Source organism: Sus scrofa, chromosome 3 (assembly GCF_054392235.1).
Source record: "Sus scrofa isolate SSC_HxYL_T2T_F1_AM1 chromosome 3, Sscrofa_HxYL_maternal_Yorkshire_Landrace_v2.0, whole genome shotgun sequence".
NCBI lineage: Eukaryota > Metazoa > Chordata > Mammalia > Artiodactyla > Suidae > Sus > Sus scrofa.
In genome coordinates, this window is record NC_139385.1 from 24,841,883 (window position 1) to 24,858,748 (window position 16,866).

The window sequence follows — 16,866 nt, forward strand, 5'->3', positions numbered from 1 at the left end:
TGAACTGAGTGAGTCTGTCATTTGAAGGCAAACCCCTAACAGAGTTTCTTGCCTCTTGTGTGAGTCCCAGCCTGCCAAGTGTGATGTTCTCTGCTAGGAATGTCTGAGGCACTCACCCATAGTAGATTAACTATTGGCATTTTTAAGCAAATGTATAGATTCTAAAAATCCATCTTAACATCTAGTATGGTAAATATCAATAGATATTAACATAGGCATAAGCTTTTTGTGATCTGCAACCAGCTTTAAGAGTGTACAGAAATTTTGACTCCAAAATACCTGAGAATGATGCTTCTAACGTATTATTACTTGTTTGTATATGATGCTTACTGTCTTGACCTATTTATTACTCATTGCTGTAGAACAAACCACTCAAAATCCTAGTGGCTTAAACCAACAGTGCTCTAGCCTCTGAATCAGTGGGGAATTTCTTCTAGGTGATCTGAGCTGAACTCAGTCAGGCACACAGATCTGCTTTGATGAGGAGAAACTTTTTGACAATTTTGTCTACCGATGCATCCCCATTGCCTAGAAGTGCCCTTCTCATCCTGTAGGATTAACAAATATTTGTGTGATAACAAGGAAAATGCAAGAAGTGTTAGATTGAAATTAAGTATCATATCATTGTTTATTCTCTTGCATATTGAAATGTACTCTCATTTGCTCGTCAAGATCCTAATATAATTTAAGCTCTTTGAGAATTGGAATTAAACTCAGAAACTACCAAGCCCTCAATAAATATTTGATGTATTAAGAAACATCTCCTCAATGAATGAATAAATTTAAATATTTAAAGAAATAGAAAAATTACTGAGATTTGAATAATAATTTATCTGTTTACCTAATGTTAGTTAATACTTCTAAGAGAAATAATTACATAGACAAATACTTAAAGAGAAAAAAACTAATTAAAAAATCATAGATAGGAAGATGAAAATGGAAAACACATACTAATGCTTGCATAATATTTTCTTCTTTATTCCATATTTGCTCTTTTATTCTCTATCATTTTGTATATGCCAAGGAGATAGAAATTATTATAAAGATTTGCAAATAAAAATTAAACCACCAATTTTTAATTGTGCTATTACTTGTATTTTGGAAAACAAATAACAAAAATATTGGTGGAGCAAAATCAATTAGTGATGATATTAAAATAATAACTATGCAATTGTATTATTGTAATTTTTAAAACCCAAAGTACAAGATGACAGCTTGATATTATGTAAAGTGTATGTACGTAGGTGTCTTTTCAGAGATAGTATTTTCACTTCTGAATGTGCATTGATTTTTATAGCTATTCTTTCTTTGGTTACTATATGAAAATCATATTTAATATTCACAAGATTTTTTAATCTTCACTTCATAAAAAAGAGGGCTTAGTAAATCCATGTGTGGTAGGAAAAGTATGTGTCCTTTATTGTCCTCAGAAACAATATTTTCTAAACCATCATGCATGCCTAAGGATTAGTGGAAATAGATAAGATTTTTTAAAGATCAGAGTTATAAATATTCCTTTTTCCCAAGTTTTCACAGTGGGCAATGTTAAAATATGCTTGGCCTAGTTGTCCTCCCATGGGACCTTGCTGTTTGTCTAGGGCAGAGAAAATCTTCAGAGGGCCACATATGGTGTGGATTTAAAAAATACATATTCTCAGCTGAAGTGTGATGGTTATAAGTGCACTCAATTCTGTAGTTGACTAAAATGTTTTTCATATAGGAGAACAATGAAATTGACCTTTCTGGGTCTTTTAGATAAGTTTTATATTAAGAAAACATAATTTCCATTTCAGGCCTAAAATTACTGTTAAAAGGTTGAAAATGTGTAGGCTAACACAAAACAATTATGATTTCATTTACAAGCTGAGCCATTCTATTGAAGAGGTACTATTCACATGTTCCAAGCAATGTGGATAAAATGTAACATTAAAAATCAGATATAGCCCGTAGATCAGAGAAAGCCATCTCATTCATAATCATGTTCTTGTGCTACCTGTTAGTTGCCTAATATGAGCAATTTTGTGTGATAGGGAAAGAATCAGATGATTATTGAAACTCCTAGTGAGAAACAGCAGGCATCGTATCTATGCAATTCTTGATTGTTCTATCAACTTGAAATTTTTCTCTTGCACAAAAATAATACTAGAATATTTCCAATCTCACATTAATTTTTCAGTGAATCAATGAAAACCTAATAGGCACTGACAATTTTTATATTTTTCAGGCTACATTAGTTCATATTGCAATTAACAGAACCCGCAAGAAATAAACTAGCATGTGATTATTCTACTTATATGAAATTTCTGAACCCAGAAAAGAAATTTTCAGCTTACTATACTAAAAGAATTTGAAGTAAGAAAACTAGAATATACAAACTAGAGTAATTGGGAAAAACAATGGCTTTGCCAATATGTCAATATTGGGCAATAAATCATTTATAACTTTTGGAAATAAGTTAGATAACAAAAACTATTTCAAAGAATATAATTCATATGTTTTCAATAAGCATAAACTGTCCAAATATTGTTAGTTTGTAGGGATTGTTATACATATACAAACATGTACACATACTTGTGTTCACACACACATGCAAACATCGTATAGTCTTCTCTAGAATATATAAATTTATAAAGTTAAATATTATATTATCATTCCAATGGAAGAATAAATTAAAAAATTAAATATGTACTTTTATATCTTGCAGGTATTTCATGATTATTTTATACTACAGCAATAAATAGAAGCAGTTCATATATTGTCAATGCTAATAACTGTCATACACCCAAAATCTGTCTTGTATTTTTTTTTTTAAACTTTACTTTTGGTCATGCTCTTCCTACCATCTTGCTTATTAGCACAGTTGTATTATTTATAGTCTAGCTTAAATTGTATCTCATTGAAGCCTTCCCTGATCAACCCAGAGAACAGTAATCTCTTCCAACAATGGAAGAGACATGACACTTCTCTATATTGTGTGGGTTTTGAATTCATTTATTCATTCATTCAATGATGCATACTACATTCTGGTTTTTCTTAGAGACACTGGAGAGACAGCTTGAACAAAATGAAGATCCTGAACTCAAGGACTTTCCCTTGTATTTTAGGCAAATCATAAAAGAGCAATTATTTGTCAGCCTCTAAGGAGTATGAGAGGAAGCAAGAAATGGATAAATGGATAAGGATGCTATTTTATACTGGGTACCCTAAGATGGTCTTTCTGATCAGATGCTTTCTCTCATTCATTTATGGACTTGTCACAGACTTTTCACATAGTATTTGTGGCTTATATCTCTTTATATAACCTTCACAGTTCCTGTTATTATGGGGATTGTATCTACCCATTCATACTCATTTACAATGTTTCCTTCCATAGAGAGGAAATAGCACTGCTGGCCTGTCTTTGTTCCTCCCTAATCCTCTCATAGTGGCATGCATTCAGTTTAGGATAATGATCCTGCTTAAGCTTAGTTCTATTCTTTCCTCTCCTCTTTCATTTTGTCAACTTTGATGAAGAACATGCAGGTAGGATGGATCTATACTGGTATTGACCAAATGACTCTGTTGACATCCAAGGCCAGTTACTGGAAAGACTACTAGCCCACATATATAAGCCACAGTCTTAAATGTCCATTTTATCATTCATAAATACTATATTTTGCTCCCAAATGATTAACTCTTTTATTTCTTCATTCATTTGAAAACCAGTGAGGAAGAGGTAGGTTATTCAAAGTGCCATGTTTAGGAATTATGTAGAAAAGGCAAGTCTAGGGGGAAAAAAAAAAGATCTAGAAAAGAAGAAACAGATGAATAAGGAAACCCAAGAGTGCCTCTTATCAAGGAATCTAACAATACTAGCTCATTGGAGAAAGGGAGAATCAACCATTGGACTGAATGTCTATGAAATGTTGAGTAAAGTGAGGAGAGAAGAAAGTATGTATCTTTGGATTTGCCAACACAGAGTTCCTTTGTAACAGTGGAGGGGATAGTTTCATTGGATGGAGAAAGACAAAGCCATGGAGGAAGGAGGTGGAGAGTCAACCACCATGGGAGCCAGTGCCAAAAACATGTGAGGATAAGTGTCTGGCAGCAGTGCAGATGCTGAAGGCCTTTGTGAAATGAAAAGAGTTGTATTTTTTAACAGATCTTAGAGTCATTGTATGCTAATGAGGTTACCTTTTAGAGAGAATCCCATTGATGATAGGTGAGAAAGGGGTGCAAACCTATGTGACGTTTTCAAGAACAGGAGGGTCTGGGATGAGAGAACATAGGGAGGAATGGGCATCTGCTGGAGGAGATGCTTTCCCCATGTTACTAAATAGGAGGGCATGGATGGTTTCAGTCACATGTGAAAGATGATGCTCATCTTAGAAGCACAACAAAACATAAACTGAGAATATGATTTGGAAGGAGATGCAGAGGGGGCGGGGTGGAATCAGAAAGCTGGGCACATTAGAAAATGTACTACCCTCTGCAGAAAATGGGAAAACAAGCTTAAATGTGCTAACCATAAAAAGAAAGTACTGGGGGTGGTTGAGAGCTTATTCGCATTTCCTGTGAGTTTGCTATAACACTCTTCTCAGCTCTATGAGGTTTGCCAAGGATCTTCCTTCACTCAAGGGCCTGTTTTCCTGGACTACATCATATCCTCCATGTTTTGATCTCCATTCTACCTCAATTTTACATCTTAGCCCACTTCTTCTTTTAGTTCTCCTTCATCCAACCCTTTCTTACAGAAACAGCCTTCCTACCAATGAAATCACTGAATTAGCTACTATCTGAAAATATTTTGCAGTGTTCCTGACAAACAATAGTTTAACTCTTATAGTTAAATATTAGTTTGTTTGTTTGTTTTTCCTGGAAACATAATTTCCTTTGAAAGGCTACTATTCACCTAATGATGGATGGATTCTTAAGTATCATGCTGCTTCCTACACTTTACTGAGAGACAGCTGCTAATCAGTTATATAGAAACTTATTTAGACTGACATCTGCCATATTCCCAATAAAAGCAAAGCACTTCACTAAACCTATGAGCTGTTTTAGTAAATGCTTTCTTTAAAATTCCAGAGTACTAAATCAGAAGCAGTTCTCCTAAATAAATAAAAGCTTGTTGAGTAAAATGTAAGACTCCACAAAGCCCTTGTATCTATTATTAAGACTGAGAGACAGAACATCTAACACTAGATGAAAAGGAAAAAAATGGAACTGTTTCTGTTGTCACTTTATTTCTTCAGAAAACTCTGCTAGATGAAAATTAGCTGGGGATCAATGCTATTCCCACCATTCATATTCAGCTTTCATTAAACAAATGTATTTGAGGTTTTATGGGTGAAAAGTTGTGGCAGAAACTGCTAAGTTTTCATCATTTATAAATTGTTTTCTTCTTCCTTTCCCAAATTTGATCTGAATGTATAGCCTCAGAGAGACTTTCTTTTCCCAGCTCCTGCAGCTCACGTTGCGATGTAATTAAGTTTAGGTCAATAAGAAACAAGAGGGAGTGAAAGATGTAACTTTGAATTACAACTTAAAATATAAAATTATACTCCGGTTGGCATAAACCTTGCAGCTGCCCAGTGAACACACTTCCTTTCTTGCTGCACACAGCAAGTCATATTTTCCAGTCCTGCTTTCAGTCTGCCATGGCTGTGTTGCTGCATCCTAGAGATTAGAATGTGATGCAAATGAGCAGCACCCTGCCACTTCTCCATTAACTGCTCCCACATTGCTCCTTCATGATCTTTTCTCCTCAATAGGCAGGAGGAAGACAAAGCAAGTCTGGAATTCACATGTGGAACATAAGTAAAGCAATCACTAGGAAAGGCTCTGGTCCTTTAGCATGCTTTTAGAAAAGATCTACCCTCTGGACGGGAACACCTGTCCAGGGCTTCATGTGAGTGAGAAACGGACCTCAAGGGGGTAAATCCACCAAGATCTAGGGGTCTGTCTTTGGAGCTGTAAGCATCACCTTATTATTATTATTATTATTATTAAATTATGGTTGATTTACAGTGTTGTGTCAATTTCTGCTGTACAGCATAGTGACCCAGTCATACATATATATGTTCTTTTTATATTACCTTTTTTACATACATATGTGTGTATATATGTACCTTTACATATATATGTATCTTTTTATATTATATTGTAAATATAATATAAATATATTTGTATTATTTTTTATATTTTTTTATATTATCACCTTTACTAATAGTTGGTTACTCTCTCCCATTTCCTCAGGCTGAAATATGCTCAAGTGTCGGTGAGCCAGCCTCCAACACATTTGCAATGACAGCCATGGATCCCTGTAATAAAATCACCTATGGCAATGACATCATGCACTGACAGGGACAGCCCTCCTGCATGTAGACTCCCATTTGAAGAAAAACTAACACCTATTATCTTTGAGCCACTGTGTTTTGAGAGCTCTTTGTTCCAAAGATTCACCCTTGACCCTAAATAAGCAGGGCTCATAACTTAGATTGCATCAGCATTGCCTTGTAGGGCCTGTTAAATCCTAGATGTCTATTAAATATAGATTTCAACACCCAAGTTGACACAATAGACACAAAGATAACATTATTTTACCATAATCCTGAAAAAAGATATATGTATAAGCAATGAGATATGAAATACTTTAAAAGCTAAACCTTAAAATATGGTTGTGACACTAAACACATAACATGTCAATTACCCTTTCGATGAAATAGAATCTGTGCACTGCTACTAAAAACACTCTACCCTCCACAAGAGCCCACCTAGCCTTTCCTTCAACTATTCTACCTGTCTGATCTAGATAAACTTCACCAGGTATACTGATGTTAGAATCATGGTTTCTTCCTAATATTTGAATGTAATCATCTTCCTTTCACTCCTTGCTCACGTTTATGTGCTTTAAAGCAGTATGGTTTTAAGAAAGTCTGACAGCCGACTGTAGATATGTCAATAACAAAGCCAAGTCTATGACCTACTCATCATGGATGTCGACTAATATAATGAATAGAAAAAGGATTGAACTAGAACAAAAGGAATCAGGGCAATATTCTTGACCCTAGATTTAATGGCAAATCAATTCATAATGTTTGGTTTTCTTTCCTTCATTTACAAAAAGGCAGCAATGTTCCTTTTCATGTTCCCACTGTTTGTATGAAGCAGGTAGAACTGTCTTGTAAAGGTCTATGTACATATGCTTATGTGGGTAACCATGTTGAGAATTTAAATAGGTTAAGCCAAATAAGCACATGATTTTTTTTTATTGAGTATTCTGGCCATTCATTTATTTTTGAATATTATCTATTTATCTAGAATAAGAAGCAAGCTAACTTGGAAAGAAGTTACTGGCTGTGTACTTGTATATGTTAAGATTTACTCTCTTATAACACTTTTCTTTGTCCAGCAGGTGAAGAAAATACTGTTTGCAAACATGACAAATCTAAGTATCTAAATGAAAACATTTACTTCAAAGGGAATGGTTTTGCTTTACAGACAAATTAAAAACAAGCTGTGCCAGACATTATGGAAAATATCAACTGATTTGTCCACAAATGGATCATTTCAGTGAGTTCAATACATAATGCTGCAGGTGGCATTTATTTTGACAAACTAGGTTTATTAAGGTGGTTGAATTTTTTTAAAAATAAAATGTTCTCTGTAAAATAAAAGCAAAATTGCTCTAAACACTTTTAAGTTTCAAAGGGAGGGTTCTTCCAATACTTAATTGAGTTTCTTGGATTTTCTAGTGCTATAACATAGAGATACCACATAGATAACACAGAAAAAAATGCATGGTGATTTAGATAAGAGTTTTCTAGTTCGAAGCAGAACATCCATAATAGGGAGTCCTACTGGTAACAAGCTATCCTTATATAAGATAGATAAGTAGATAGATGGGGATATAGTCATACACTAATTAGTACTCACTAAGCTCCAAAGGTAAGCAAGGCAATGTCCAAACAGCTAAAATTTTCAGTACTAAATAGTTCAGAAAAGCCATTGCTCCATGGAGTGCAAAATCCAATAATGGCAAAACAGATGTTAAACAAAAAATCATGTGACTGACATTCAATCATTGTTTTAATAATTCTAATTATGTATTTCCCCTAGGTGACCCAAAGAAGTGCATTGTAATATGATTCCATTCAAAAGTACATATGTTTAATTGTATGTCTCCATGATTATAGATGTTGAGGATGTAGCAGTAAATCTTTTAAAAAATTAAATCTATGCTTTAATAGAATTTAAATTTTTATGAGAGAGGCAATACTAAAAAAATTATATGTTGTAGAAGCTTGCTAGGTGAAGTAGTGCTATCAAAGAGGACAGATCAGGTAGGAGAATAAGGGTGTGATAATATTCAATAATAGAGTTAGGGAATTATGTACTGAGATGTCCCAAATATCAGAGGAGCCAAGGGAGTAGACTATGGGATAGTATTTGGAATGTATGTCCAAGGAGACAAAACAAGAAGTATGAAAGGCCGTGAAGTAGAAGTGTGTTCAGTTTAAAACAAAGTCATTAATGTGCAGAGAAATAATTAGGGGCAGATGAGGAGAAGATACATTTTTGGACTGGATGTCCCCCTCCCCTGCCCAAATTCATATGTTTAAGTCCTAACCCCCACAGTGATGGTATTGGGGAAAAGTAATTAGGTTAAGATGAGGTCCTCAGGATGGGAAATTCAAGAGTTTAGTATAGAATATTCTAATTCTAGGATGACAATCATCTAAGTAGAGATTTTTTCTTAGTCAATTTTATGAGCAAGTCTATAATTAAGGGGGAAATTCTGGGTTGAAGCTACACATTCGGGGGCAGCAGTGTGATGTGTTTACTAAGGAAGGGAATTTAGACAGAGGAGAGAACCAAGGAATGATCCATGAGGCTTTCCAAGATTTAGAAGTTAGCAAAAATGGAAAGAAAAAAAACAAAAGGATAGAAGCAGTGGCCAGTGAGTCTGGAAGTGTCACACGGTGTCCAGTAAATCAGTTTAATAGTTTTTACTTTATTTTTTACTTTGTCAATTGTTTGTTTTTATTTTTCCCCAGTGGGAAAGAGCAATCCAATTCTTTAAGTGCTGCTGACAGTTAAAATATGATGGGAATCAAAAACTAATTGACAATTTGATTTAGCACCTTAGAGATCATTACTAATTCTGACCAGAGTAATTTGAGGGGCATGATGGAGGTAAAAGCCTTATTGAATTCTCATCCAAAAAAGATGTTGGAAGGTTTCTATCTCTAGTGAGAAGAGTCCTGTGAACCTACATCTCAGGGAAACTGGTAAGCAAATAAATCTCTGGTAGCCATTGTGCTCCAGTGGTGTTAGTCTTGGGATCTACCAATACCCAACATTGCTACCATTTATATCTAAAATGTGCAGCTTCCAACAAAAATTTGAGTTGCACAAAGAAACAGTGAAGCATGACCCATACATGGGAAAAAAGCAGGCAACATAAACTATTATGAAAGCAAACAGTTGTCAAACACTTTGAATCAGCCATTATAAATATGTTCAAAGATCTAATGGAAACCATGATTTTAAAAAGATTTAGAAACATTATCTGCCACAAAATATGTAGATGAGACTGACAACTCAACCCAGCAATACAGATGAAACATAATGTTGAGTCAATGGAGAAAGACACAAATTATTGCATTTCAAATAAATAAATGAATATATATATAATATTAAAATAATTCATGCAGCTACACATCAGAATGATGGTCACAGATTTGAAGAATAATTGAAAGAGAACAGCAAAATGGTTTCTAAGGTATTATTTATGTTTTTATCTCTAAGTTTTAGTTACAAGTTTGTGTTTAGCCTGTGGAAATTCAACAAATGTTTACATATGGTGTAAGCTTTTTTTCCCTATGTATACATTGTACCTCCATAAGACATTTAAGTAAAAACAAATATCTTCCCTGTTAAAAAAAAGTAAAAGAAGGTATGATGACACTGTCATATGAGACAGAGAATAACAAGAGAGATAAATTTAAATACAGAACCAAATGGAAATGCCACAGTTGAAAAGTACAATGTTTGAAATGAGAAAGTCACCAGATGAGCTGAACACTGGATCTGAACTTGAAGGAGAAAGATTGGTGAATGTGAAGATAGATAGATAGATAGATAGATAGATAGATAGATAGATAGATAGATAGATAGATAGATAATTATACAACACAAAGAATAAGGAGAAAAAATACTAAAGAAAAAATACACAGAGACTTTAACATTCATGTAATGAAAGTATCAGGAGAAAAGCAGAAAAGGCAGAAAATAATATTCAAAGATATAATGGTTGAAAACTCTCCAAATTAATTGAAAAATGTGAATCCTCACATCCAGAAATTGTGACAAAAATACAAAGAGATCTGTAGTGTCAGAGTTCAATTGAGCAATATATTGAGGTCAAAGTTACATATTTTGGATCTCCCACGGTGCCAGAAACTTCCATGTTAGGCAAAGTTCCACTTGTGTATCCAGATGTTTATCTGCAGGGTCAGGTGGTATGTGATAAATCCAGCAGTTGACCAAATTCAGGGTGGTGGCAACCACCTGGCATAGGTGTATCAATAAATTTGCCAAGATGGAAGTCACACAGGCTATTCCACAGGCAAGAACTTATCCCACCCAACTGCAATGTGGGTAGTCTTTCCTGCACCACAAGCAAGGACAGCATCCTTTATCCAACCCATGGGATGGTGAACCCAATTTTTTTGTTTTAGATATTTCTTTTCTATTCTGTATCCATCCAATGTAGATACTTGGAGCAAAGAAGCAGGGCCATGTTAACAAAAATGTTGACCTAGAAACTGCAAATTGATTACCATAATCTTTAGATTTACTCATAGTCTAAATATAAGCTGTGCATGTTGGGGTTAAAAGATGGAGGTTACTGTCTCCCATCCCACATTAATTTTCATTCTAAACTCCCAGAGTTCAGAATTTTCAGAAAGGGGTAGAAGTGGACATAAGTTCTGTGCAGTGCCCCTCACAGATGCCAAGGTGTCAATGTGTGTAAAAGGTAATACAATTGAAGGAAGAGGGCAGATGGCCTTAGCAAACATGGTGCAAATGAGAAATGCCCTTTTGAGGAACTGCTGCTCCAAGATGCAGACTGCTCACCTAAAAGATATGGCTCAGATTGGGGTTATCTTATTCCCTCTCATCAGCCACTCAAGCCTATATTTTGAACATACAGCAAAGTGACCCAGTCATACATATATATGCATTTATTAAAATGTCCAATTCTCTCTGCAACTTGACAGGGATATGGGGCATGGAAAATTCACCATGTGCCCCATGATGAGGTCCACAAGTTAGACCACAAATCTGAGGCTGTTATCACATGAAATATGTTCAAGAAACCTGAAAGGTTTCATGAGGAAGGTAATGTCATCTATATAATGGAAAGTGCTCCCTCCAACATTGGGACTTATTCCAATCATGGCCAATCACTGATGGCAGAGAGCTCAGGAATTTAGGCAGCCTTTTGAAAGGACATTTAAGATGTATTGTAATCTGTTCCATATGAAGACAAGCTATCCTGATCATTCAGGTGGAGAGAGATGGTTAAAAGTGCCTTTGCAAGGTCATTTACCAATTACCCTCAGTTTGGGCCATAGCCGGTGGCAATTGCAATGTCCTGTAAGTACTGAAAACACCAACTGCTAAACTATGGGTTTGAGCCATTTTTTTTATCAAAGATGACTCTCCAGACACCTGTCTTTCCACACAGGCAAAATGGGACTACTGAATGGAGAAATAATCTCCTAGAGGGCTTTGAATTTCTTGAGCTCAGCAATGAGGCCAGTTATTTATTTTTCTCCACCAGGCAGCCAGTATTGTTTTTGAAAGACAATAGCATAAAGTGCAGGAAGTAGGGTAGGTGTGTGGTCTTCCATATGCCCTGCAGAGATGGCCCAATTGCCATACTTCCTGATAGGGTCTGGGGTTGAAAGTGAGCAAGAGGGCACCTTGATAATAGACCTATTCATTCAGTAGCAGGAAGAAGAGCAATGGTGGATTGCAGTCAGTCTTAGGCAATGCAGTCACCGCTGAGGCCCAGAGGTGGTGGCCTCAGCCTCCATGGCAGGAGCTGCCATTCTTCCCTACCTTCGGTTGGACCCTAACCTTGAAACAGGGCTTGTGTTCTCTTGGGAATAGATAGACCTTGGATTTACCTCTAGTACTGTTCTGGTTTGGGTTTTGGTTTTCTCTTTTATTTCAAAGCCTGAAAGATCTGGGTAAAATTTAGTGAAGTTCTCTGATTCATCTCCAGATTTATGGAGGGTTATGGGATGCTTCAGAGGAAACAGCAACCACATTAGTCATAGAGACCATTACGAGGACCCTCTGGAGTTGCCCGTGGCACTCTCTATGCCTGGTACCTGGCCAGGGAACTTCATCAATCTCCTTCACTGAGACCTCTTTTTTTTTTTTTTTTTAGTTTTGTTTATTTTTTGTTAAACTATAGTTGATTTTCATTGTTGTCCCAACCTCTGCTATACAGCAGAGTAATGCAGTCATACATATGATACATATATATGCATTATTTTTCTCATATTATCTTCCTATCATGTTCTAGCCCAAGAGACTGGATAGAGTCCCCTGTGCTGTACAGCAGGTCCACATTGTTTATCCATTCTAAATGTAGCAGTTTGCATCTACCAATGCCAAACTCCCCATCCATCCTATTCCCCCCTTCCCCTTGACAACCACAAGTCTGTTCTCTGTGTCTGTGAGTCTGTTTATTTGTGCCATATTTTATATTCCACTTTTAAGTGATATCATATGATATCTCTGTCTTTCTTTTTCTGACTTACTTCACTTAGTATGAGAATCTCTAGTTGCTTCCATGTTGATTCAAATGACAATACTTATTTTTTATGGTTAAGTAGTATTCCATTGTGTATATGTACTACATCTTCTTAATCCATTCATCTGTTGATGGACATTTAGGTTTCTATTTCTTGTCTATTGTGAATTGTACTGCAATGAACATAGGAATGCATGTATCTTTTAGAATTATGCTTTTGTCTAGATATATGCCCAGGAGTGGGATTGCTGGATCATATAGTGGTTCTGTACTTATTTTTCTGAGGAACTTCCATAGTGCTTATCATTGTGGTTGTAACAATTTACATTCCCACCAACAGTGAAGGAGGGTTCCCTTTTCTCCAGCATTTGTTATTTGTAAACTGGTTGATTATGGCCATTCTGACTGATGTAAGGTGGTGCCTCACTGTAGTTTTGGTTTACATTTCTCTAATAATTAGTGATGCTGAAAAGAGACCTCGTGTTTGAGTAACAGGAAGATTTCTTTGGGAAGACCCTGGCTCAGATCATCCAGGAGATGGCACCTAAGTACCATTGTTCCTTGTTTTTTTTTTTTTTTTTCCTGGTGGTTGGTTTTTGCTATTTTGGCTGTAACTGACTTTTCCATGGCTAGGTATGTCAGTTAAGAATATGGGTTGTGTTGTGAACCAGTAGAAGTAACCTCATAAGGAGATTTAATTGGGCTCGATAAACAGTAGGAGATGCATAAACAAATATGGAAATCTTTGTCTGGTCAATAATCTTATCAGCTATTGTTCCTACTTCCTTATTGTAGAACTAAGAGACAACAGCATGGCTCTCAGGGGCTCTGTGGTGGTCTGGAATGGTTTCCAGTGAAGGGGACCTCATCACAGATGGACAAATGGATAGGAGCCCAAAGGGCACCCAGCTGAGGAAGGAAGAAGGTCTGGGGTGCTGGCACCCACAACTTCCTCCTTTTGCTTTAGCAAAAAGGTTGATGTTAAGGCACTTGGGAAGAGAGGGTTTATTCCCAGGAATGGGTTAAAATTTTTAAAATCAATTAATGAGTCACATATTAATTAACTAAAGATGTCAGCTAGAAATTCTACCCAGAGCAACTTGTCAACAAAAGGCATTAAATGTCATCCAGATTAAAAGGCTGAAAACTATCTCTATTCATGGACAATAGAATCTTGTATATTGACAACCCTAAAGAGTGCACTAAAAATCTACTGGAACTAAGAAATAAGTTGAACAAGTTTTCAGGTACAAGATCAATATACAAAAATCAACTGTATTTCTACACACTTGCAGTGGAAAATCCAAAACAGAATTAAGAAAATAATTGCATTTACAATAGGATTAGAAAGAAAAATATAATTAGGAATAAACCTAACAGAGAAGCTGCAAAACATATACTTTGAAGACCATAAAACTGTGTTGAGAGAAACTAAAAGTCATTCAAATAAATGGGGAAAAAAAGCATTCCATGTTCACAGGACTCACGAAATAATAGAGATAAGATTGCAATACTCACCCAAATTCATCTAAAAATTCAACACCATCTCTATCAGAATCCCAGCTGGCTCCTCTGCAGAAGTTGACAAGCACATTCTAGAATTCATATATAATGACAGGGGTCTCACAAAAATCCAAAACAATATTAAAAAAATAAAAGTTTTAAGGCTTACAGATCCCCGTTTCTTATCTTATTACAAAGCATAGTAATCAAAACTGTGTGGTAGTGGCATAAAGATAGAGACATAGACCAATGGAATAGAATGAAGAGCCCAGAAATAAAACTCTGTATCTATGGTCAGTTGATTTTCAACAAAGCTGTCTACACCATTCAATGGAGAAAGAATAATCTTTTCAATAAATGATGCTGGGACAACTGGATGGCCACACACAAAGCAATAAAATTGGACTCATCTCATGCTATGTACAGAAATTATCTGAAAATGGATTCAACATCTAAATATAAAATCTGAAACCATAAAACTTATAGAAGAAAATATAGGGTTAAGTTTCTGTGACTTCAGATTTGGAAAAAGATTCTTAGACATGACAACAAAGTATGAGCAACAAAAGCAAAACAATTTTAATTGAACTTCGTCAAAAATGAAAACAAAAATTTTCTGCTTCATAGGAAATTATCAAGGAAAAATGAAAAGATAACCCATAGAATGAAACAAAGTATTTGAAAATTATATATTTGATAAGGTACTTTTATCTACACTATATCTAGAACCCTCACAGTTCAATAATAAAAAATAGCCCAATTTAAAAGGGAGCGAATGATCTGAATAGATATTTCTACAAAGAAGATAGGCGAATGGCAAATAAGCACATAAAAGATACTCAACACCATTAGTCCTCAGGCAAATGCAAACTAAAACCACAATAAGATATCACTTTATGCCCACTCGTATGGCTACAATAAAAAAACCAGATAACAAGTGTTAGCATGTATCAGATTTCTCACAGACTGCAGATGGTAATATAAAATAGTGAAGCCATGTTGGAAAACTGGTAGTTTGTGAAACATTACTAGATATGACCATTTGACCAAGAATTTCCACACCTTTGTATGTACCCAAGAGAAACTAAAATACATATCCATACAAAAATTAGTAGAAGAGTATTTACAGCAGCAATATTCATTATAACCAAAAGGTGTAAACAACCTGAATGTCCCTTTAAGAAATGGATAAACGTAAAGATTAAATCCATATAATGGAATATGATTCAGCCATGAAATGGAATGGAGTAGTGATACATGCTACAATATGGATGAATATTGAAAAAAAAATGATGTTAAGTGAAAGGAACTATTTGAAAACTTAGCTTCTCCTGCTTAAATGAATATTCATTTTCACCCTTAGCAACTTGAACTAACAGAGCCAAGTATATTCTTATTTATGGAACTGGATTTTTTTGGTCCTAAAATTCATTCCCATTCTATTCCATAATCTGACATTTGGATTATGTTATTTAGATTATTATTTTTACAAATTTTGATCAGTCTTTTTGGGTCCCCAATTTCAAAACTGAGTATATGTACTTATGTATGTATTAATATATGTGTATTGAGAGTTATATAAACTCTACATGTAAATATACATTTATGTTCTACATATCACACAACAACTATTGTTACTGTGTTATTTAATTAATTCAGTTTGGTACAGAATAGATTTAGACTTTAAATCATAATCCCAGTTTTTATGATGCTATCCATAATCTTATTTAAATTACTTTTTTCCCTTATTCTCATTTTCTACAAAACTATACTTACCTGTCAGCACACTAACCTGTATCTTGATTGTCTGTAATAATATTAAATAAAAATGATATATAGGTAGTACCTCTCTCCTTTGCTCACTGTTTAAGATGCGTTGCAGTTAATACCATGTGAAAAAAATTTTCTTAGTATGTGTGTGCTCAGTAATTTCAGTCAAAATAACAAATTATGTGATAAAATGCACTCATCTAGATATTTAAACCTAACTATAGCTTTGAACTTAGCAATGGAGAATAAATAAAGGAACTCATTATCAATTCTGTGAGTTATTCAACACCTTTGCATATTACTTTCAGTTGAAAAAGAAAACTTTAAGAAAATAATTTTTCATTCCTGAGAGGTGTAATTATTTAACACATTAGCAGGAGTCAAACTGACTGCTAAATTTTGGTGATTCATACAAATAAATCTGAATATTTTTCCAGTACATTCTCTCATAATGTCAGCTTTGAAAACAAAGAAATGACATAGGACAATAAGTTTGTAACACCAATGGATGTTCTTTTTTGACACAAAAGGGCAACCTAAAACACTTTTCATTAAAGGAACTCAATTCATCACAGCAGGTTGGAAAACCTGGTACAATGTGAGTTTTACAAAAAAGATAACACTAAAGCTCTTATTAATCTCTCACCTGAGATGACAGAAATTCCAAAAGTCCTTGAAATATGTTATTGTCTTTAAAAGTAGTACTTATAAAGCTATTACTTCTGTTTTCAAAATGCACTCTATCCAAATTCATACAAAAACCTCAGCTCTCTTTT